General features: G+C 46.4%; 6 non-coding genes across 6 annotated transcripts; all 6 read right to left on the reverse strand.

The window, feature by feature from the left end:
- Positions 1 to 14,459: 14,459 nt before the first annotated feature.
- TRNAA-AGC (transfer RNA alanine (anticodon AGC)) lies at positions 14,460 to 14,532 on the reverse strand. Its single transcript has one exon. It is a non-coding gene; the product is annotated as a tRNA-Ala (tRNA).
- Positions 14,533 to 14,719: 187 nt separating this feature from the next.
- TRNAA-AGC (transfer RNA alanine (anticodon AGC)) lies at positions 14,720 to 14,792 on the reverse strand. The gene has a single exon. It is a non-coding gene; the product is annotated as a tRNA-Ala (tRNA).
- A 187-nt stretch (positions 14,793 to 14,979) lies between these two features.
- TRNAA-AGC (transfer RNA alanine (anticodon AGC)) lies at positions 14,980 to 15,052 on the reverse strand. The gene has a single exon. It is a non-coding gene; the product is annotated as a tRNA-Ala (tRNA).
- A 186-nt stretch (positions 15,053 to 15,238) lies between these two features.
- Positions 15,239 to 15,311, reverse strand: TRNAA-AGC (transfer RNA alanine (anticodon AGC)). Its single transcript has one exon. It is a non-coding gene; the product is annotated as a tRNA-Ala (tRNA).
- Positions 15,312 to 23,616: 8,305 nt separating this feature from the next.
- On the reverse strand, positions 23,617 to 23,689 carry TRNAA-AGC (transfer RNA alanine (anticodon AGC)). The gene has a single exon. It is a non-coding gene; the product is annotated as a tRNA-Ala (tRNA).
- A 190-nt stretch (positions 23,690 to 23,879) lies between these two features.
- On the reverse strand, positions 23,880 to 23,952 carry TRNAA-AGC (transfer RNA alanine (anticodon AGC)). The gene has a single exon. It is a non-coding gene; the product is annotated as a tRNA-Ala (tRNA).
- Positions 23,953 to 24,048: the final 96 nt, after the last annotated feature.

A 24,048-nucleotide genomic window follows, 5' to 3' on the forward strand; every position in this document is an offset into this window, starting at 1 on the left:
GTTAGAATGAAGTTGTGTGTTAGGTGTGTGTGACCTATGCGAAGACGGCACAGAATCACTTCTTTGAAACGTTCCTGGTGTGTGCAGGATTTCCATTCAACTAACACGGGTTTTAACAGGTGTAATTTGTTGTTTGCTTCATTGTTCCAAGCAGACTGCCATTTTTTCCTTAGTTTATGATGTATTAACTTCATGCAGTTGTTAGGAGGTATCTTTACTTTTGTGATTTCTTTGTGCCGGGCCTGTGCCCCGCATGCATCTGCTCTCTCATTGCCACTAATTCCGACGTGGCTCGGAACCCAACATAATTTAATGTTCAGTCCTTGTCTGGTGGCTTTTATTAAATTGTGTATGATGTCTCCTAATAATGGTGTGACTGCATTTCTGGCATGAAGAGCTGTGAGTGCACTTAGGGAGTCTGTGTATATGATACTATTTGCGAGGTTCTCCTTTATTATTTTGTCTATGGCTATAGAAATGGCGTAACATTCAGCAGTGAAAATGGATGTGCACTGCGGAAGTCTTATTGTTTCTTCCCAGTTCCCTTGCACAACTGCGCTTCCAACATGTTCATTCGTTTTCGAACCACCAGTATAAAAGTTTGTGAAGCTGCTGTATTTTTCTTCTAGTGCAAGGAATTCCTGAATTATGTGTTGTGGCGGAGTTTGTGCTTTACGGAACTGTGTTAAAGTGAGATCGCAAATTGTGGCAAAGATGAACCATGGGGGTAGTAGATTTTGTCTGTGGGTAATGCCAGGTAATGTGTCCACTATGCCAAGATTCCGACACATCTCTTCAAATCGCAGGAGTAGTGGCCTTGTAGTTTGTGGTTTGTTGTTGAAAAGTACTCGTGAAGGGCATTTTGTTACAAGTGGGTAGCAAATGTGTTTTGGTAGAGATTGTATCTTAAGAATATATGCACAGGTTAGAGCCGCTCTTCTAGTTTCTAGTGGGGGTTCGTTCGTTTCTACGTAAAGGCTGGTTATAGGAGACGTTCGGTATGCACCGCATGAAATATGCAAGCCTGAGCTATGTACTGGGTCTAATTTTTTTAGGTATGTCGGTCTTGCTGAACCATACACTATGCAGCCATAATCTAAGGAGGAACGTACCAAATAACGATAAATGTGTAGAAGACATGTTCTATCAGAACCCCAATGTTTATATGACAGCATTTTTAGTATATTTAGTGACTGGGAAGCTTTCTTTTTGAGGGTGGTTATGTGTGGTAGGAATGTGAGCTTTCTGTCAAAAGTTATGCCTCGAAATTTGTGTTCATTCTTTACTGGAAGTACGGTTTCATTTAGGTGTAGGGTCGGGTCAACCTGTAGGCCTCTTTTGAGTGAGAAGAGGACAGCAACTGTTTTGTGGGGTGAAAATTTAAACCCGTTTTTGTCTGCCAAAATCGCGAGTTTGTTCAATGTGAGTTGTATCTGTCTCTCGCATGTTGGTAAGCTCGAGGATGTGCATGCTATTTGAAGGCCATCAACATATACAGAATACATAATGGACCTAGGAATGATTTTTGATATGGAGTTCATTTTCACTATGAAAAGTGTCGTACTTAAAATACAACCCTGCGGCACTCCATTCTTCTGGACGAATTTTTTCGACAGAGTTGCACCAAGGCGTACATGAAATGAACGGTCTAAGATGAAATCTTTCAAGCAGTTCAGCATCCTACCACGAATACCAAGTTCTGCTAGGTCGCGGAGAATACCAAACCTCCAGGCGGTATCGTAAGCCTTATCGATATCGAAAAAGACTGCTACACAGTGTTGCTTGTGTATGAATGCTTCTCGCACTGTATTTTCTAGGCGGACGAGATGATCAGTCGTTGAACACGTTTTTTTAAATCCTCACTGGTGGATGAAGGAGTTCACGTGATTGAAGAGTGAACGTCAGTCTAACGTTCAGGATACATTCAAATAATTTTGCCAGGCAACTTGTGAGGGCTATAGGCCTATAACTACTAGGGGTGGTTGGTGGTTTTGCAGGTTTCAAAAACGGTACAATCACGGCTTTTTTCCAAGCTTCCGGAATTTTTCCCGATACCCATATTTTATTGAAGAATTGCAGAAGTGCGTTCACAGCAGCGTCTGAGAGGTGAGCGAGCATTTCATAACGTATTTTATCAGGGCCGGGTGCCGACGGTTTACCTGCGGACAGTACTTTTTGGATTTCGTGAAATGTGATTAAGGCATTATAGGGCTCATTTGTAGAGCCACTTGTAGGAAGTTTTTGTTTTTCGGTTGTATGTTTATGTTTCAGGAACGACTGAGTGTAGTCTGAGGAACTTGAAACATTAGAAAAATGTTCCCCTAGTACGTCTGCCTTTTCCCCTAGTACGTCTGCCTGTTCCCCTATACTTGTTTGTGTGCCAGGAGCTGTTAAAAACGGAATTGTGAAAGGGGAGAAGCTGCCATTTAATTTATGGACTTGTTCCCACATTTTTTTGGATGTGGTTGAGCTGTTAATAGATGATATGTTGTTCTTCCAGGAAGTTTTCTCAGCGTCTCGACGGATGCGGCGTGCGTTGGCTTTCGCCTTTTAAATATTTACAAGATTATTATGGGTTGGGTATCTACGGAATATGCCCCCACGCTTTGTTTTGTTTCTTTTTTGCTTCCCTACATTCTTGCGTGTACCAGATTTTATGATTATGTCGAACCACTCCTGAGGACTGAGGAATAGCTAGCCGCGCGGCATTAATAATACAGGTTGTGAACAATTTGTTTTGATCGTCGACATTTAAATCTTTTGAAAAAACTTTTTCCAGGCTGGCCTGTTCTTGAAAGTGCCCAGTTTGCCAAGTGTAGCTTCCAGCGACGTGGTTAGCTTGGGATGATTTGTGGTGGGGATGATAAGTTAATTTTTACAGGAAGGTGATCACTTCCGTAGTGGTTGTCAACGACATCCCATTTAAAATCTGTAAAAAGTGATGGAGAGCACAGTGACAGATCTAGGAAACTCATAGCTCCTGTGCTTGGGCAATAGTAAGTTGCCGCACCATAGTTTAATAGGCATATGTCGTTTGTTAGAATAAAATCTTCAAGTGTTTGGCCCCTGGTATCAGTAGTTTTACTACCCCATAACGTGTTATGTGAATTAAAATCACCGCCTATTATAAATGGTTCAGGTAGCTGCTCTAAAATTATCTCTAGATCTCGTACGCTAAAATGTGAATGTGGCGGTACGTACATTGAACAAATGGTGATGGTTTTGTGAGCTAAAACGGTGACAGCAACGGCTTCTATGTGAGTGTTAATGGGAACTTCTCTGGCTGCTATACCACCTGGCAGAACAATGGCTACACCACCTGACAGTCGGTTCGCATGAGTACGGTCGCGCCGTACAACAGTGAAACCTTTTAAAAAGTTTTTGTGTTTTTCGCCTAGGTTGGTTTCCTGTAAGCACAGGGCCACAGGAGAGAAGCTTATTAACAGGTCTTTTATGTCACCTAAGTTATGTAAGAGACCTCCACAATTCCAATGGATCATAAAAGCCATCATAAAATTGAAAGGTAAAAATGATATTAACGAGTGAATGGGAGATAAGAAAGATGTTAGGTGACATGGATCTGAAGAAGGCAGATACAACAGAGCGATAACCTTTAGGTTATCGCCTTCTTATTTTGAGTTGTTATTGGGATTTTGTCCCTCTTACCGCGCTCCAGGGAGCGCTTGTCCTTCGGTGTCGAGGACACCGGGGTTTTTGTTTCGACCTCCATTGCTCTCTCTGAGGAGCTGGAGGACCGAGAGTTTGGCGCCGAGACACGTGTCTCGGGCCTTGCAGTTCGCTTGATCTTAGGACCCTGCGGGACTGGTGTCTGCAGGGCCGTTGAAGAGGGCGGAGCAGTACTGACTGCTTCCACCATGGGGGCGGGAGGAGTCACTGTGGCACCACTGCGCGTAGGCTCGGAGGACTCCGGAAGCCTCTGTGACGCTGCCCCCGTCTGCGTCACATCGGCATAACTGCGTCGCGAAAGGTACGACAGTCGTTTTCGGGCTTCGAAGAACGAGATTTTTTGTTTTACAGTTAGAGCAATGACTTCTTTTTCTTTTTTCCAGCAAGGGCAGGACCGCGAATAAGCTGGGTGATCTCCCTTGCAGTTAACACAATGTGGGGAAGAGGTGCAATTCTCAGATTGGTGTTCGTTGGAGCTGCATTTAGCACAAGTTGTTTCTCCTCGGCATGCATGTGAAGCATGTCCAAACCTTTGGCATTTGAAACGTCGTCTGGGGTTAGGGATATATGGTCTCACATTGACTGACATAACCGGAATCGAGAGAGGTAGGCATTACGCTTGTTCCGAAGGTGAGTATTACATGTTTAGTGGGGATTTCTTGATCGTTTCTGCGGATTTTCATTCTTTGTACTTTGGTGACATTTTGTTCCTGGAAACCTTCCAGCAGTTCCTCGTCGCTTAATCCAATAATGTCTTCTTCAGATATTACTCCCCTGCTTGTATTGAGTGTTCTGTGGGCTGAAACAGTCGCTGTCGCCTCGCCAATACTGGTAAGTTCGGACAGCTTATCTGCTTCATCTTTATTATTCATTTCTTGGAGGAGGTCACCGCTAAACATTTTGGATGCTTTGTATGTTGGTCCGATTTTGTCTTTCAGACACTTCGCTACCAGGAATGGAGAGAGTTTCCTTACCGCTATGTTGCTTTCACTATGCACTACATAGTACTTTGGAAATGTTGGGGCGTTGCTTTGAAAGGAAAATTGAAATGGTACTTCGGTGCGGCGTCTCTTCAGACGCCGATCATAAACAACAGAGGCTTGCGCTGCCATAGGAAAATGTGTATGTTCAGCAACAGCGCCGACCGCCCACCACGGAGCCCAACGGGGGGACGTGGCACAGCTTGTATACAAGCCTGCACGACGCCAGCCGTACGCCATCACTATAACCCAATATGGTGTACCCAAGGTAGGATATCCACACAAGGTTAACCCTTGCCGCCGTGGAGAAAGGAAGTAAATGGAAGAGAGAAGAAGACAGGAAAAGTCAAAAAGTGAGAGATAAAGACGAAGATTTGAGGTGAGAGACAGGAAAGGGCGACTGCCGATTTCCCCCGGGTGGGTCAGTCCGGGGGTGCCGTCTAAGTGAAGCAGAGGCCAAAGAGGTGTGTTGCCTCCGCCGGGGGGCCTTAAAGGTCCAAACACTCGGCATCGGCTCAACCCCCAGGATTCCCCTTTCCCCGGACACGGCTAAGCCGAGCACGGCTACACGCGGGAGGGTCCAACCCTCGTGTGCTCGGGTACGTGGTGTCGCAACACACCAAACGCCTGCTGACGCAGACGCCCCTGCGGGGCAGACGACTAGTACGCTCCCAGTTCGACCCCCACATAAAAACAGCAAACAGTCTGTGTAACTTTTGCACAGACATCCTTTCCATGCAAAGCACTTGCATCATATAGAAAACTTTTGTTACGATGAACATATTACACACAGTTGCACGTGTAAAGATTGACAAATCGCGTCCGCCCCATTTTGTTGTTTGGGATTTAACTCGGTCAATTTCACTCGCCCATTGGTCTTTGTTTCCGCGATAGTGTTCCAAAGGAATGCCAAGGTATTTGCCCGGCGTATCAGTAAACCTTATACCTTCGAATTGTGTCGGCCTCTCGTCCCATTCACCGTGCCAGAATCCGAGGCATTTTTGCCAACTAATGGCGCTTCCAGTTAGGCTACAAAATGTTTTTGCTTCCTTAATGGCACTTTCGATGCTTTCTTGAGTTCGGCAAAAGATTGCGATGTCGTCTGCGTACGAGAGGATTTTAATTTCGCGCGTTAAGAAGCGATAGCTGCATATCGTTTTGTTGTTCAGAATTTTTAAACAGAACGGTTCAAGATATGTGGCGAATAGCAGGCTTGAGGCTGGGCATCCTTGGCGCACACTAGACCTTACTGGGATTCCTTCGCTAAGCTTTTTGTTAATGATAAGCTTAGTAGTACCGTTTTTATATGCCATTTTCACGCCTTCACTTAATACGCTGCCTACGTCAACTTGTTCTAGCACTGCGAACAGAATGTCATGTGCGACTTTGTCGAAAGCTTTCTCTAGATCTAGTTGAAGCATTGCTATCTTTCTGAAAAAAGCGTCACAACCTTCTAGTATGCTTATGCTGGTACGTATGTTTGTGAATATGCTTATTCCTTTGATCCCGCATGTTTGATGTGGGCCAACTATAGCTGTAATTACTGACTAGATTCTTCTTGCTACTACTTTCATAAAGATCTTAGAATCTACATTTGTCAAACTTATGGGCAGATAAAGCTCTACTGACTGCAATTTGGAATGTTCATCGGTTTTAGGAATTATAACTACGTGACTTAGTTTGAACGATAGAGGCATTTGTTTACTATCGTAGGCTTCTGCTATAACATGGCATAGTATTTCTGCTACTTCATTCTTAAAAACTTTACAGAACGCTGATCCGAGGCCGTCTGGCCCAGGCGTCTTCCCTCTGCTCAAATCTTCAATTGCTTGTTTGATTTCATCTCTAGTAATTGGTCTTTAAAGCTCTAGTTTAATATCCTCGTCAATCCTTGGCATTTGCTTAACATAGTCGTTTATAAATATATCATTGACTTGCACTTCGTTGCCATGCAAACTACGGTATCGCTCTACAAATGCAGTTTCAATGACGCTCTTATCTGCCGAGACTTCATTTTGGTAGCGAATTTCATTTATTTCGTTTTTTGCTGCATATCTTTTTTCTTCGCCAATCGCCCTCTTAGTTGGTCTTTCGCCTGACCAAAGCCTCTCTGAACGCACTCTAATAACAGCGCCTTTATATTTTTCTTCTTCAATCTGTTCCATCTGTCTTTTAACATCTTTGACTTCACTTTTAAACAAACCCGGTATTGTAGTCTCTGCATTCAAAAGGAAATCAAGTGTGCACTGTAGTTCTTTTTCCTTTTGTTTTTCTTTATGTCGTAGTATGGATGATCTGTCTACTGCACTTAGTTTAACTTCGCACTTGAATTGTTCCCAAGCCTCGGTGAAATTGTGTGACTCGTGGACACTATTTCCAATTTCTCGCGTACTATTTAGACAAGTAAGTCATCGGTTCATTTAATTTCCACAGTTCCCAGTTGAATGCAGAGACATTGCGCTTTCTACCTAGTTCAAACATTACGAAGCTATGATCACTAAAACTAACGTGTTTCACGACGTAGTTACAACACATAGACACAACACCCGAAGAGATATAAACGCGATCTAATCGTGTGTGGCTTTCGCCCTGAAAGTGGGTAAATTGAACTTTATTTCCGCGGAAAATGCCCCCTACATCAACAAGGCCACATTCATCCACCAACGCCTTAAGCTGTAGGGCACTTTTGTCCCGTATAGGTTCTTTCTTAACTGAGTCTTCGGGCATGCAAATACAATTAAAATCGCCAAGCAAAATGAGTTGCCTGTCACACATTAGAAAGCCAGCGACACAATCTAAAAACTTTTCTTTCTAAAATTTGGTTCGGCGCGTACACACATATAATTCGCCATTGTACTTGGTTTAAATAAAAGTCGCACAGTGCTAACCGTCCGTCATCAGAGGTGATAACACTCTCTTCAACGATTCCGATACCTCGTTTCAGAAAGATAGCACAACCGCCAGACTTTCCAACGGCCTGGCAAACACAAACGTTGAAATCTAATGCGTAAGTTTGGACCATGCGGTCAGCCTGCTCCTCGCTGTCTATTTTTGATTCCTGTAAGGGTAGAATATCGATGGTATTTTCTTTTAGCAGGCGTCTTGACTTGCCGCTTTCTTGCCGTGAGACCGCGCACATTCAGCGTGCCTATTCTTAATGCCGATAAGGACGTTGAATTCATAGAAAGCGAAAGGTCAAGCGGGCCGCTTGGTGTTTGTGCCGAATTTACAGGACGCACACTTACGCTGTTATATCACACTAATTCCGAGTGCTTCGTCAAGCATGGCGAAGCCGAGGCGTTTTCCTTGTCGGTAAGGATGGCGACGTTTCGTGCTGCGCGACCCACTCCAGTCTAACGGTGAAGTCATCCCTCGGACAGCGCCCTCCGCTAACGCGGAGGCCCTGTCGGAGTAGTCCTCCTGTTTGGAGGCACATTGGATTTCACTTTCAGGGGAGCCCTATGAAGGGACCCTGCCTTTGAGGGCGGTTCACCGGCGCTGACCTTCGCTCGGTTGTCGTCTTCGATGGTATTTTCCCGTCGTCTCTTTGAGACAGCGACGCCTAGGTTGGTTTTTCCTCCTTCCGAGTTCATGCCCTCCATTGCGGTTCCGCTCTCTTCCGTCTCGTCTGTCTCGCCAACGGCAGCACAGTTGCTAGGAGTTTACTCAGCCTCTGGCGTATTCTGTGGCTCGTCGTTCTTTCCATTTTCACTGACCGCAGCTTTCATAGGTCCCTTCTTTTCGGATGGGACAGAAGGCGTGGCACCCGACGTTGTCGGCTTCTCGCCTCCACTGACGCTCTCCTCCACGTCGACTTGGTCCATGAGGTGCTCATCGACGGTGTCGCTTCGCCCAGTTCCGGTCACACTGGCGTAGCTACGCGCGCATTGACTCTCGTCGTGGCCATAGCGACGACAGAGCTTGCAACGCGGAACTCGGCACTCGCGCCGTATGTGACCGCTGCCATGGCACCGGAGGCAGAGCGGGGGTCTGCCTGGGACGTGCACGAGCGCATGGTCTTCCCCGACGCGAAGTTGATGAGGCAGGTCTTCCACGGTAACGCCTACCTTCAGCCGTAGGGACACCAGGCGGGTGTGGGAGCCTCTGTCGTTGCAGCCTGCAACGCGTCACATTTCCCTCGAAATTTCGCTGACCTTCCCAAAAGGCACCAGGGCACTTCTGACTTCGTCGTCCGGAGTCGGATGTAGAAGCCAATACAGCTTCATCCTGACGTCTTGATTTCGAGGGTCTATTACCATGCATCGGTGGTCCTTTAGGTTGAAGGTTGGAGCAGACAAAATATTTTGTTTGACTTTTTCGTCCTTGAAAGTGATGGCCCAAACGGGGTTCATCGGATAGGCACCGAGGGCATCCACTTCTGGCATCAGCTGCAGATAGTCAAGTGCCTCACCGAAATGCTCGACTCGGTAGGGCCTCGCCTTCACGTCTCCGTGCAAAAAAAAAAAAAGGTCGTTGTAACTGTCGATCCTCTAGGTAGTTGCGGCAAAATAACCTGGTAGTCATCCTTCGATGTGTCGTTTAACCTGAGACCACGGCACTGCTGGGCCGCTGTAACCGCCCCTTCGGAGCAAAGCATTCCGCAACCGTTCACTGCGGTGGCCGGGAGTGGAATCTGAGCTACACCCCCGACGGACAGTATGGACATACGCTCATAACCCGATCAGTAAATAGCTGCCGAAGCTGAAGGAAAACGAAAGACCTATAAGCGGCGGAAGACCGGTTTTTATTTCACGCGCAAGTACAAAGGGGCGCGCATTGTTTCACTAATTAAGTCTAACAAAACGCGACTCTATAGCAGCAAGAAAAAAATGTTGTGGAGGTGCTGGGTATCGATCCCTGTACCTCTCGCATGCTAAGTGAGCGCTCTACCATCTGAGCTACACCCTCTTTTTTTTCTTTATTACCGCTTTCAGAGTGCATAAAAAATATACACACTTTACAAATGGTAAAAGTGCCACCAGTCTTTGGTGTGCATGTGGCTTTAAGAACGCCCAAGTTTAGCAAGCTCGTTCAATAATGTAATCCATTCTGGTTTTCCATTTTGAGCGTCGTAGACTTCTTTTATGTAACAGACACTTTCAATAAGATATTCACGAGTACTTCGAGCATGTATATCCGCATGTCTTACGGCCATGCGCGTGCGCCACAGGCTGTGCAACCCTAATAACATAAACATGTCGTAAGGCACTCCTCCTTCGTTTTCCGTTGGGTGAAAACGGATGCCATAGGGTGTTATCGGCAAGTCTTTCCCTAAAGTACGTTGCAGGATGTCCCAGTGAAGTAAGGCGTCCCAGCAGTCTATGAATATGTGTTGAATTGTTTCTTGCTTATGGCATAGTAAACAGTCTAAAGACCAGGGAATAAAAATACCTCTTTCCTGAAGCCACGGTTTCACTGGTAGTGTATTGGAATGTAGTTGAAAAAAGAAAGATTTGCCGATGGCCTGACAGGCATACGTTTTACCCTTTCCAGCACATTTCTTTCAGTACCTAAACTGAACATCGATCTGTACAGCGGTACTGGCAGTACTACATCAATTAAATCTTTATACAGACGTTTTTTAGGAACCTGACTGAGGTATTCCATTGTAAAGCGTACCTTCAGAAACTGAAATGCCCATATCACTTCTTTCAGAAATCCGCTCATAGGGCAACTAGATATAATGAATTCAGGAAGGGCCGTACCTAGTGTCAGTTGCATCACATTAATGAGCAAAGGGTCTTTTTGGTCTCTAAGAAACGCAAAACGAAACACTGTCTGTTTCAAGAACAGATGTGCCAGTCCAAGCCCTCCTGTTTTGACGGATCGAAATAAATTTGTTCGACTGGTTCGCTCCCACTTTGACAGCCCATACGAACACTGCCAGTACCCTATGCAAACACTGTCCGTGCAATCTAGACATAGACAATTCTTGCAATACATAGCACACTTTTGCAACGGCGAATAAATTACAGACCGTCGCGCGGGCAAACATTGAAAGACTACGGCCACCCCATTTAACTGTTTTTTCTTGCACTTTCTTTGTTTCGTCTTCCCAGAATCCCGCAGTCTCCTTGTAGTGCTCAAGCGGCACCCCAAGATACTTTGTCGGCGCAATGGTCCACTTCACATTCACAAAAATAGGTAGGGTGTTTTCCCATGTTCCATGCCATATTCTCAGGCACTTATCAAAGTTTATGACGCTACCCGTCATTTTACAGAACGATAAGACGTCCGTTACGGCGGTCGCGACACTTTCCTTATCGCTACAGAACAAAGCAATATCATCCGCATATGTTAGCAGTTTTACTTCCGCTAACTGCAAACGAAAACCATTAATACTGTGTTTATAAATAATTTTTCTCCAGAATGACTCAAGGTATAAGGCAAATAATAAAGGACTTAAAGGGCACCCCTGGCGCACACTTGAGCGTACGTGAAAACTCTCACTTACATCCTTATTTATTATAAGATTAGCGGTACAGTTAGCATAACACATCCTAACTCCATCTAAAAGCACCAAACCAACATTTACATAATCAAGAACTGCGAAAAGGATATTGTGGGATACACAATCAAACGCTTTTTGTAGGTCAAGCTGCAGCATTGCTACATGCTCGCCCTACGCATCGCAACATTCTAGAATGGTTCGTGCAACATGAATATTTGTGTAGATTGATCTACCTTTGATTCCGCATGTCTGATGTGGTCCTACAATTCGTGTTATAACTCGCTGTAAGCTCTTTGCCAAGACTTTAGTAAATATTTTATAATCAACGTTAGTCAATGCTATTCGGCGGTAAGACCCTACTGACAGCAATTTCCCTGGGTCTTCCGTTTTTGGAATGAGCACTATATGCGACCGGCCAAAGGACGGGGATGCATATCTTCGTTTATATGCTTCAGCAATTACCTGATGCAAGATTACGCTCACATCGTCAGTGACTTCATTCTTATAACTTATTTTCCGTATTACGTTTTGCCTAGCGTAAGCCTTTTCATCTGCAAAGGCTCGCTTTGTGGGCGTTTCGCTGAGCCATAGCTTTTCGGCTCTTGCTCGGATAACCGCTCCTCTGTACTTATCTTCGTCGATAAGCTCCAGTTGGCTTTTAAGTTCATTGATCTGCTTTGTGAATGTACCAGGCCTATCGGCTTCCACTCTGTACATAAAATCCAATTCTCTTTGCATTTCTTTCTGCTTTTTCCTTTCTTCGTATTTCATTACACTCGCTTTTTCTATTGCACAAATCTTTATTTCTTCTTTAAAAAGCTCCCACCGTTCTATCACGTTATCATGTCTCGCCAATAGCTGTTGGAACTTTCCCTTTACGCACTCTACGAATGATTCATTATGCAGCAGCTTGTAATTAAATAGCCACATTTTCCAATTAAAGCGCGAGGCCTCTTTATGCGTCCCAATTGTGACTGACACCAAACAATGGTCGCTGAATGACGCATGTTTAACGGCGTAACTATGGCACGCCGCTACTAAATGCAATGAAACGTATACCCTATCCAGTCTCGCGTGGCTCGCACGCTGGTAGTGTGTAAAGACTGGCTGCGTCCCATTAGCTAATATATTTCCTATATCTTCTAGATTATGATCTTGCACCATTGCAATCAAGCGTGAGGCACTCTTATCCCTTAGTGGGACATTTTTCACTTGATCAGCTACTAAGCAAACACAATTAAAATCTCCAAGCATAATTATTTGTCTTTCACATATCAGTTACTGCTCGTACCGTTCAAAAAATACGTCTCGTTCATTTTCGGCGTTCTGCGCATATAGGCAGATTATTCGCCAGCAAGACTCGGACATAAGAAAATCCACTAAAACAAATCTACCACTTCGGCACACAAGCACGGTCTCAACAACCATTCCTAAATTGTTTCTAAGAAGAAAATGGCAGATCCGCCTGACGTGCCGAAAGCATGAGAAACAAAAACATCGTACCTTGCACGGAAAGGCAGCACCATGCGGTCAGTTTGTTCTTCGCTATCTATTTTCGTCTCTTGTACAGCTACTACGTCCAAATCGTTCTCCAAGAAAAGGCGACTTAGCTGATATTGTTTCTTTCTAGCATTTAAGCCGCGAACATTGATAGTCGCAATTTTTAGCGCTATGCTGAGATTTCTCGCCATATATTAAAATTACATATACGCCATGGTGCATACCTCGTGAGCGCAGGCACACCAGAAAACCCGCAGCTTATTTCCAAGAAGCAAACCTATTCCTGATGCCTGCAGTCCTCGAGCTTCGGCTTGGGTTGCACGGCAGAAGGCTCCAATCATTGTCCTCATTCGATGGTTGATGTGCGTCGACGTAGTCCCTAAGAAACCGCAGAGAGTCAAAGCTCGCGGCTACGTTGACGGTTTCAACACCGCTTTTCTGTCTGGTGGAACGTTGGGCTTGGGCTTCAATGACGCACGTCGAGTCACCACCGTTTTCGTTGGTGGTTCCACAGATCCAACGACGTCTTGTCTGTCCGCCTCGTCCGTTGTGGCTTCGCGTCCTCGTTTGTCGACTGCGCCTCCGGTGGATTGCACCGTAACGTCCATGCTTTTCGTGTGTTGGCTCGCTGGATCCCTTGAAGGTTCACCTTATTGTGCGCCCACACTTGCCTTTTCAGGCACTTCCCTGACGTCGTGCTTTTCTATAAGGCTATGGTCTCCTCGCTGCTCGTTTTCTTGCGGATACGAGGGCGTGTCTGCTGGTCGCATCTCCTTTTGAGTCACTTGACTCGATGTTCCTGCAGCTTTTTCCGCGTCGGCTTCGTCCATGACGAGCTCTGCTGCGTCAGTTTTTCCAACTGGCCCTGTTACGCTTGCGTACGTCTTTACACACGAACTCTCGTCATGCCCAAAACGACGGCACCGAGCACGTCGAGGGACACGGCAGTCGCGTCGTATATTTCCCGCGGTGTGACACCGCAAACACACTGGTGCTCTTCCTGGTGCAATTAGCAACGCCAGTTCCCCACCAACACGAAGCTCATGTGGGAGGTCGTCAACCTTGACGCCTGCATGGAGCTTAATGCTCACCCTCCGCGTCGTCGTACTCTTCTCGTGGATGCCATTCACACGCCACTTTTCTTTCATGACATCTGTTACTTTCCGAACATGGCTAGTGCAGCACGTACATCTTCATCGGGAACATTGCAAAGCAGCCAGTGCAACTTCAGCAGCAGGGCTTGATTCGCCGGGTCAACTACAACGCAGCGGCGACCCTTTACCTTCATTTCACCGATGGAAACAGCCTTCTTCACGCCTTCCGCATTCTTGAAGGCGAAGGCCCATACGTGACTCATCTGGTACGCCCCCAAGGCTAGCACCTCAGGGAGCAATGTCAGACGGTCCAACGTATCCCTGAAGTCTTCAACTCGATAAGGCTTGGTCCGAATGTCGGCAGGTAAAAATATGGTATTCAAAACTGTACGACCTGTAGGCAATGTAGGCAAGATGACCTCGTAATCCTCATGGTCAGCAGGCGCCGCATTCCTGTTAGCGCGGCTATTCATTGCCGCAAACACCGCCCCATCGGAGCACATGATAACCACGTCCGCTCTCTTCGACAGACGGAAGTGGAATCCCTGAGCCACACCCCAGGCAGATAGTGTAGACATACGCTCATAACCCGATCAGCAAATAGCTGCCGATGCTGAAGGAAAACGAAAGCCCTATAAGCGGTGGAAGACCGGTTTTTATGTCGCGCGCAGGTACAAAGGGGCGCGCGTTGTTTCACTCATTCAATCTAACAAAACGCGACTCCATAGCAGCAAGAAAAAAAAGTTGTGGAGGTGCTGGGTATCGATCCCAGTACCTCTCGCATGCTAAGCGAGCGCTCTACCATCTGAGCTACACCCCCGACGGACAGTGTAGACATACGCTCAAAACCCGATCAGTAAATAGCTGCCGAAGCTGAAGGAAAACGAAAGCCTTATAAGCGGTGGAAGACCGGTTTTTATGTCGCGCGCAGGTACAAAGGGGCGCGCGTTGTTTCACTCATTCAATCTAACAAAACGCGACTCCATAGCAGCAAGAAAAAAATGTTGTGGAGGTGCTGGGTATCGATCCCAGTACCTCTCGCATGCTAAGCGAGCGCTCTACTATCTGAGCTACACCCCCGACGGACAGTATAGACATACGCTCAAAACCCGATCAGTAAATAGCTGCCGAAGCTGAAGGAAAACGAAAGCCCCATAAGCGGTGGAAGACCGGTTTTTATGTCGCGCGCAGGTACAAAGGGGCGCGCGTTGTTTCACTCATTCAATCTAACAAAACGCGACTCCATAGCAGCAAGAAAAAAATGTTGTGGAGGTGCTGGGTATCGATCCCAGTACCTCTCGCATGCTAAGCGAGCGCTCTACTATCTGAGCTACACCCCCGACGGACAGTGTAGACATACGCTCAAAACCCGATCAGTAAATAGCTGCCGAAGCTGAAGGAAAACGAAAGCCCCATAAGCGGTGGAAGACCGGTTTTTATGTCGCGCGCAGGTACAAAGGGGCGCGCGTTGTTTCACTCATTCAATCTAACAAAACGCGACTCCATAGCAGCAAGAAAAAAAGTTGTGGAGGTGCTGGGTATCGATCCCAGTACCTCTCGCATGCTAAGCGAGCGCTCTACCATCTGAGCTACACCCCCGACGGACAGTGTAGACATACGCTCATAACCCGATCGGCAAATAGCTGCCGAAGCTGAAGGAAAACGAAAGCCCTATAAGCGGTGGAAGACCGGTTCTTATGTCGCGCGCAGGTACAAAGGGGCGCGCGTTGTTTCACTAATTCAATCTAACAAAACGCGACTCCATAGCAGCAAGAAAAAAATGTTGTGGAGGTGCTGGGTATCGATCCCAGTACCTCTCGCATGCTAAGCGAGCGCTCTGCTATCTGAGCTTTTTCTTTTTTTTCTTTATTGCCTTTTCACAAACACAAACAAAAAGATCAAATGCATGACATGCACATATGCTAAAAACACCAGCCACAGCTCGGCCAGTGTAAGGCGTTTAAAAGGGCTTCACAGAAGCCAATTGGTCTAGTACAGGAAGCCATTCCGGGGGCTCACATAGTGCTCTGAACAAGTCGCGTGTGTATATAATACTCTCAACAAAATAGTGTCTTGCTGAGTGAGCCTGTATATGACCATGCCTGATATCCATTCTCATTTTCCATACGTTATGCATGCAAAGCAGCATTAGCATATCACTCGGCACTTCCCCTGTTTCTGCACGTGGAAGAAACCGGATTCCAAAAGGGCTTATCGGCAACTCTTTTTGAAGTGTTCTTTGCAGGACGTCCCGCAGAAATACGGTGTCATGGCAGTCAAGAAAACTATGTTCTATTGTTTCCGGCTTATTGCAGATTAAGCAGTTTACCGGCCAAGGTACAAAAATACCTTTACTTTGTAACCATGGCTTTACAGGGAGGGTGTCGGTATGTATTTGAATAAAGAACGTTTTAACAGAGGGTCCCACTGGCATTTTGTTAACACGCTTTAGCACATTGCGCTCAGAACCTAGCCTGTAGGCAGCTCGGTAAACCGGTAGTGGTAAAAATACATCGAGAATATCAGAATACAAACGCTTTTTCGTGACATCACACAAGTATTCATATGAAAGCCTTGCCTTGAGCAGGCGTAGAGAAGTAACCACTTCACGCAAATAAGGACTGAGCGGTCCAGCTCCCAATGAAACAGATGATACGACAAAGTCAGATAGATAATCCTGCAATCGTGCTTGCACCACAGTTCTCAAAAACACGTCAGTTTGGTCCCGCACAAAGAAGAATCTGCTCACCAGCTGCTTGAAAAATAGGTGTGAAAGCCCTAGCCCACAATTTTTCCCCTTATGAAACAAATTGCACCTGCTTGTGCGCTCCCATTGCGACCCCCAAATAAAGGTCGCAAACACTCTGTGTATTTTCTGAACCGAAGTTCTTGCTAAGGTCATCACTTGCAACACGTAGAACACTCTTGCAATTAAAAAAAATATTACAAACGGAAGCTCTTGCAAACATTGAAAAGTTATGTCCACCCCATTTATCGGTAGCACTTTTTACGCGTTTATTTTCCTCAGACCAATATTCCTCAGCATTGCGGTAGTTATTTAGCGGGACACCGAGGTACTTTCCGGGGGAGACGGTCCAATTCATATTACAGTACACCGCGGGTGTGCTCTGCCAGTTGCCATGCCAAAATACAAGGCATTTCGCCCAACTGATCGCGCTACCAGTTGCTGTGCAGAACGCCTTAGCAACACTGACAACTTCCTGCACGCTTCTTGCATCAGTGCAAAACACGGCTATGTCGTCCGCGTAGGCTAAGACCTTAATTTCACTGCTCAAAAACGCGTAGCCTCGAATACATGGTGTTGCAAACAAACGTAAACAAAACGGCTCCAAGTATATCGCAAAAAGCAGAGGGGACAACGCACATCCTTGTTTCACGCTCGACCGTACAGGAATTGACATACTTAATTCTTTGTTGATCAATAATTTGGCTGTGCAATCGTGATACACCATTTTAACACCTTCAGTAATTACAGATCCAACATTTACGTGCTCCAGCAATAAAAACAGAACTTCTTGTACCACTTTGTCGAACGCTTTATGTAAGTCTAGCTGAATCATAGCTACGCGATCATGCACTGCGTCACAACATTCCAGAATATTTCTTGCTATGTGTATGTTTGTAAAAATTGTTCTACCTTTAATGCCACAGGTTTGATGCGGGCCAACAAGGGACTTAATAAGGTTTTGGAGCCTTCTAGCTAATACCTTCATGTATATTTTATAATCTGTATTGGTCAAACTAATGGGACGGTAGGACTCAACTGAAAGTAATTTTGCAGGATCGTCAGTTTTGGGGATCATTACTACGTGCGCTGTCCTGAACGAGAGAGGCGCTTGCTTTTTTTTCATAGCATTCAGCGATCACTCGGTATAAAGTCACTGCCATTTTTGCCTTAAAGAATTTGTATATGGCAGCACCCAGTCCATCTGGCCCAGGTGACTTACCATTACCCAAGTCATCGATTGCCGCTTCAATTTCGGCCACGGTAATTTCAGATTCCATTGATTTTCTACCCGTGTCCTCTAACCTTGGCATAAGGGCCAGAAAGTGGGTTTTGAAGCACTCGGGGTCATGAATTCTTCCTCCTAGAAGTTCGGTATAAAATTCAACAAAAGCAAGTTTTATCTCTTCACTTTGTCGTGTAATTTGGTTGCGATATCGAATTTCATTTATCTCCTTATTTGCAGCATGCTTTTTTTCTTCACTAAGCACACGCTGAGTGGGCGTTTCCCCCAGCCACAACTTTTCAGTGCGCGCCCTTATCATTGCGCCGCGGTACTTATCTTCGTCGATCAACTGGAGTTTTGCTTTCACCTCTCGTATTTCTTTTTTAAACGCTCCAGGCACTTCATGTTCTACCGCTAGCATCTACACCAGCTCACTGTGTAACTTTCTCTTGTTGCCTTTCCTTGTGACGCAATACACATGCTCTATCGATGGCAGCAATTTTAATGTCGCATTCAAACTGCTCCCACACTGATATGAAACTGTTGGTTTCCGTATGCAGGGCATTTGAAAGATACTCCTTGGCTCTCGTGACAAACAATTCATCTTGCAGCAGTTTTTCATTGAACTTCCACAGGAACCAATTAAACTTGACACTCTTTCGTTTTTCGCCAAACGTAATCGAGACCAAACTATGATCGCTAAAACTGAGATATTGTGTTTCATAAGAGGAACACCGTGGTACAAACTTCGCCGGTATGTATATTCTATCAAGCCTCGCATGGGAATCACCTTGAAAGTGCGTATACCGTGCTTGGCCATCTCGCGTCATTGCATAACCAATGTCCTCAAGCTCTCTCTCAATGACGATCGCGTTCAACAGCTCAGCGCTTCTATCGCGTACTTTGAGGCTCGTCGTTTTATCTTCAGCTGTACAGATGCAAATGAAATCCCCAAGAAACACAACATGTCGTTCTGTTTTCAAAAACTCTTCAGCATACTTAAAAAAAAATTTCACGTTCATGAATTTTGTTCGGTGCGTAGATGCACACAGCGCGCCACAGTAGTCCAGCAAAAATAAAATCACATGCGACAAGTCTCCCACTTTCGTAGGTGGACACTTTTTCAACAACCCGTATGCTATTGCGAATTAAAATGACGCAGCCTCCTGACCGTCCAACAGCATGGCACACACATACACTGTATCTAGAGCGAAAAACTTGAACCATTTGTTCTGTTTGCCTCACTCTCAATTTTTGAACTAGGGTGGTTGCTTGGGCTAGTTGGTAATTCATGATCAAAAATAACGTACAGCGCAAAGGACAAGGACAGCGATAGACGACATACACAGCGCTGACTTCCAACAAGATTTTCTTGCGTTGCCACATCGTGTGTATATATACAAGAAGAGGCATGCGCAGAAAATGTACGACAGTCACAGGGGTTGTCCTAACAGCAAGTCATTGAACTAAGAGCATGGTCACCTGAAAAAATAAATATTACGATTACTATCTGTTTAGAAACGCTACTTCACCAGGGGTCAGCGCGATTGAGGGCGCACTAACGCAAATACTGCCAAGTTTTCTGATGAAATCAGCTTCCACAATTTCCCGGGTGAGCTGTGAGCAGTGTCTCGCTAAAACTTGCGTATCTTCAAAGAATGGCACGCAGCCGCAGTCCCGGCAATGGATGCCCAAGTGGCCTTGTACAGTGCTGCGGACGTTGTTACAATGCTCTCTTAGTCGATCGTTTAAGCACCTGCCCGTCTGTCCTACATATTTACTGCCGCAAGACAGGGGAATTTGGTAGACTAAATTAGTTGTGCACGTCACAAACCGTTTTCTGTGCCCGACAGAACAACAACTCTGATGCGATTTAGGCGCGTTTACACGCTTACAGAGCCTTGCCAATTTTTCCGGGGCTGAGAAAACGACTGTGATCCCTGCACGCTGCCCAATTTTCTTCAGCCTATGGGATACATCATGCACATATGGCAGCACTGCAAACCTGCGTCTTTCAGCCCGCTGGTTCCCTGATTGAGCGGGATCATCACGTTTTGTGCGCCTCAGAAGCTGTTCCGCTATGGCTGAAATTAAGGGTAAAGGGTAACCAGCCCAAGAAAGACGATCAACCTGAGCGGCAAGACTATGTTGCATCTGGTGTGGGCACGATTTATTGAGGCTGTTAAAGAGACATAACTTTATAATACCTCGTTTAACGAGTTTTGAGTGTGCGGAGTTAAAGGGCAAGAGTGGCTTCTTACTTCTCGGTTCGAAGCACCAGCACACATGTTTGTTAGCAAGGCTCAGCCTGAGGTCTAGAAAGCGCAAGGAATCATCGATGGGGACCTCATGCGTAAGTTCTAGAGGCTCCAGCTCTTTCTTAAAGAAATCCAAGACTTCAGAAACAGCAGGCTCAAAAGCGGGTTTAGTGCAATCAATAAATATCAGGTAGTCGTCCACAAACCTGCACACTTTGACAACAGGGGACGCGGCTAGGTGACCATGAATATTGCGATCATGATGAGCTAGGTAAATATCACTTAGTACGAGCGCAAGACATGATCCTATACAAACACCTTTCTTTTGTATGAAATTTTGTTCATTCCATGAGATGTAAGTTGATTTCAAGTAGAAGGTGAGCAATTCAAGAAAGCCGCTAACAGAAACACCTGCGGCATTCTGAAAGCCAACTGCTCCAAAGTCATCAATGCATTCTTCAACAACCAGAAGCAACTTGTCATGCGGAAGTGAATAGTACAGATCTTTAACGTCGATCGAGAACATCTTGAGTCCCTTTTCATTCTCTTTTAAAAAACTAATAACTTCACCAGAATGTCTAACGAGAAAAGGATCGTCAATGGTTAGAAGGTTTAGTTTATCTTGCAAAAACAAGCCAACAGCTTTCTGCCAAGTCGCTGCTTCAGTTACGATAACCCGCAGAGGGCAGTCATTCTTATGCGTCTTAGCTGAGAAGAAAATGTCTAGGCTTAGCTTTTTAGTTTTTTCTATCACTTTTGCTAGCTTGTCAAGGCTAAGGGATTTGCATAGTTTTTGTGCTTTCAATTTCACGTTTGCAAGGGAAACACTGTCATCACGTTTAAAAACTGAATCAATGGCAACGGTAGCCTTCGCATTGAAGTCACCCAACGGCAGGACAGCAAAACCACCTTCTTTGTCAGAGGGTAAAAGTGATAACGAGTTCGCTTTCAGAAACGATGTAACATATCCGATCGGGAGAACCTCTGTGGAAGGTTTGCAACGCGTTAAAACATCAACACCTTCCGCAACACACCTTTCAGATTCGGTGTCCGGGGCACGTCCAGCAACTTGCCCAACAAGGGTGAGAAGTTCGTGTGGCGATTTTCGAGGTTCCACGGCAAACTTCGGCCCAAGGGCTAACACATGCTGCACCTTTTCTGGAAGCGTCACATCTCCAATACGGTGCACATTGTTCCTCGGCAGGGGTTTCTTCTTTGGAGTAATGGCACGTAGTTGTAGAAGCACATGTTGCCAGAGATATTCAGCAGTTCTGTCGACGATAGCAGACAACTCACGCCACTTTTTCTTAGCCGTAGACGGTCTGTCAGAACTGTGAAGTTGAAGAAACAAGACGTCACGGTAGAAGCGGGCCTGGCGTTGCCATTCCGAGCGCAGAATCTTGCAGATCCTCACACTATGCCCACAAGAGGGTCCGAACCCACCACACAGGGCTGCCACTTCGGAAGGTAGGATCTTGACTCGGATGCAGTATTCCCCTGTCTTGCGGCAGTAAATATGTAGGACAGACGGGCAGGTGCTTAAACGATCGACTAAGAGAGCATTGTAACAACGTCCGCAGCACTGTACAAGGCCACTTGGGCATCCATTGCCGGGACTGCGGCTGCGTGCCATTCTTTGAAGATACGCAAGTTTTAGCGAGACACTGCTCACAGCTCACCCGGGAAATTGTGGAAGCTGATTTCATCAGAAAACTTGGCAGTATTTGCGTTAGTGCGCCCTCAATCGCGCTGACCCCTGGTGAAGTCGCGTTTCTAAACAGATAGTAATCGTAATTTTTATTTTTTCAGGTGACCATGTTCTTAGTTCAATGACTTGCTGTTAGGACAACCCCTGTGACTGTCGTACATTTTCTGCGCATGCCTCTTCGTGTATATATACACACGATGTGGCAACGCAATAAAATCTTGTTGGAAGTCAGCGCAGTGTATGTCGTCTATCGCTGTCCTTGTCCTTTGCGCTGTACGTTATTTTTGATCTCAATTTTTGTTTCTTGTACAGCCAGAAGGTCAACGTCATTCTCTAAAAGCATGCGACTAACCTGGCATTGCCGCCTGCGCGAACACATTCCTCGCGCATTCAATGTCGCAACGCGTAGGCTAGATTTAAAGTTAGCCGCCATCTCATGGGGTTGCTTGGCCAAGCGTCCTACTCACATCGAAACTGTGGGGTTCTTGTGGTCATTCTTGAAGGCCACTGGAATGGGTCCTCCGCTATGGAGGAGGCGTTTTAGGGGCCACCCTACTGCCAGGCGGCACGTTCGGCTTCGGTATAAGCAAAGACCGCCGCGTAGTCGATGCCTTCGTTGGAGGTTCGCCGGTGCCTGACGCAGTAGTTATTCCTGTATTGCCAGTGTCTTCGTGAGCACGTTTTGCAGCGATGCTTCCGGCCATGAGCATCTCGACGTCCGTTGCTTCCTGGCCGACTTCTTCCGGCAGTGATGATGACACGCTTGCTGCCTTCACGCCTGCGTCACATTTTACAGTCTCCGGCTTCGTTTACGGGGCTGCAGCCAAGGGCTCACCCCCCAGGTTCACTTCCTGGACAGCTCCTGGGGAGGGTTCAAGGGGCTTTGCAGGAGTCTTCACCACGTCGTTGTCCTTCCTGCTAGCTTCTTCGGCATCTGCGGCGTCCATCAGGTGTTCGGATACTACGTCCCTTTGGAGTGGGCCTGTAACGCTGGCATAAGAGCGCACGCATTGGGAATCATCGTGGCCGAAGCGACGACAGACCCCACATCGTGGAACGCGGCACTCTTGCCGGATGTGTCCGAAGCCACGGCATCGGAGGCAGAGCGGCGCTCTGCGAGGAACGAAGACGAGCGCTATATCCTCAGCAGCACGAAGTTGGTGTGGTAGGTCGTCCACAGTGAGGCCCACATTTAATTTTAGCGTCACCGAACGGGTGGTTGATCCTTTGTCGATGCAGCCCTTGACCTTCTACTTGTCCCGGCTGATTTCCGTCCCTTTTCCAAACGGCGCCAAAGCCACTCGCACGTCTTCGTCCGGTAAGCCATGAAGCAGCCAGTATAGCTTCGGTCAGACACCCCGGTCGCGCGGGTCGATGACCATGCAGCGGCGGTCTTTAACGTTGAACGCTTCAGCTCCTAATATCTTCCTCTTGCCTTCCTCGTCCTTAAACGTCACTGCCCACAGGTGATTCATTTGGTATGCCCCGAGGGCAACCACTTCCGGCAGCAACGAAAGACGTGCAAGGCTATCTCGGACATGCTCCACTCGATACAGCCTGGCTTTCACATCGGCATGCAAAAAAAAAAACGGTGTTTAAAACAGAAGCACCTGTGGGCGGATGAGGCAGAACAACCTGGTAGTCTTCAGTCGGCTTTTCAGGACACCTGATACCACGGCCCACACGGGCCGCTGAAACCGCCCCTACAAGGGAGCACATGATAGCACGTCCGTACGCTGTGAAGGCCGGAAGTGGAATGACCATCTGATCTACACCCCCGACAGACAGTGTAGACATACGCTCATAACCCGATGAGCAAATAGCTGCCGAAGCTGAAGGAAAACGAAAGCCTTATAAGCGGCGGAAGACCGGTTTTTATGTCGCGTGCAGATACAAAGGGGTGCGCATTGTTTCACTCATTCAATCTAACAAAACGCAAATCCATAGCAGCAAGAAAGAAAAGCTTGTGGAGGTGCTGGGTATCGATCCCAGTACCTCTCGCATGCTAAGCGAGCGCTCTACCATCTGAGCTACACCCCCGACAGATAGTGTAGACATATGCTCATAACCCGATCAGCAAATAGCTGCCGAAGCTGAAGGAAAACGAAAGCCTTATAAGCGGCGGAAGACCGGTTTTTATGTCGCGCGCAGGTACAGAGGGGCGCGCATTGTTTCACTCATTCAATCTAATAAAACGCAACTCCATAGCAGCAAGAAAAAAAAAAGGTTGTGGAGGTGCTGGGTATCGATCCCAGTACCTCTCGCATGCTAAGCGAGCGCTTTACCATCTGAGCTACACCCCCCCCCTTTTTTTTTCTTTATTGCCAGTCCTCGACATATCACAACACAAATTCCTAAATGATATAAACAAAGACCAAAGAAGCAAAAAGGAATGAATA

This window comes from Dermacentor variabilis, chromosome 9 (assembly GCF_050947875.1).
Source record: "Dermacentor variabilis isolate Ectoservices chromosome 9, ASM5094787v1, whole genome shotgun sequence".
Lineage (NCBI taxonomy): Eukaryota > Metazoa > Arthropoda > Arachnida > Ixodida > Ixodidae > Dermacentor > Dermacentor variabilis.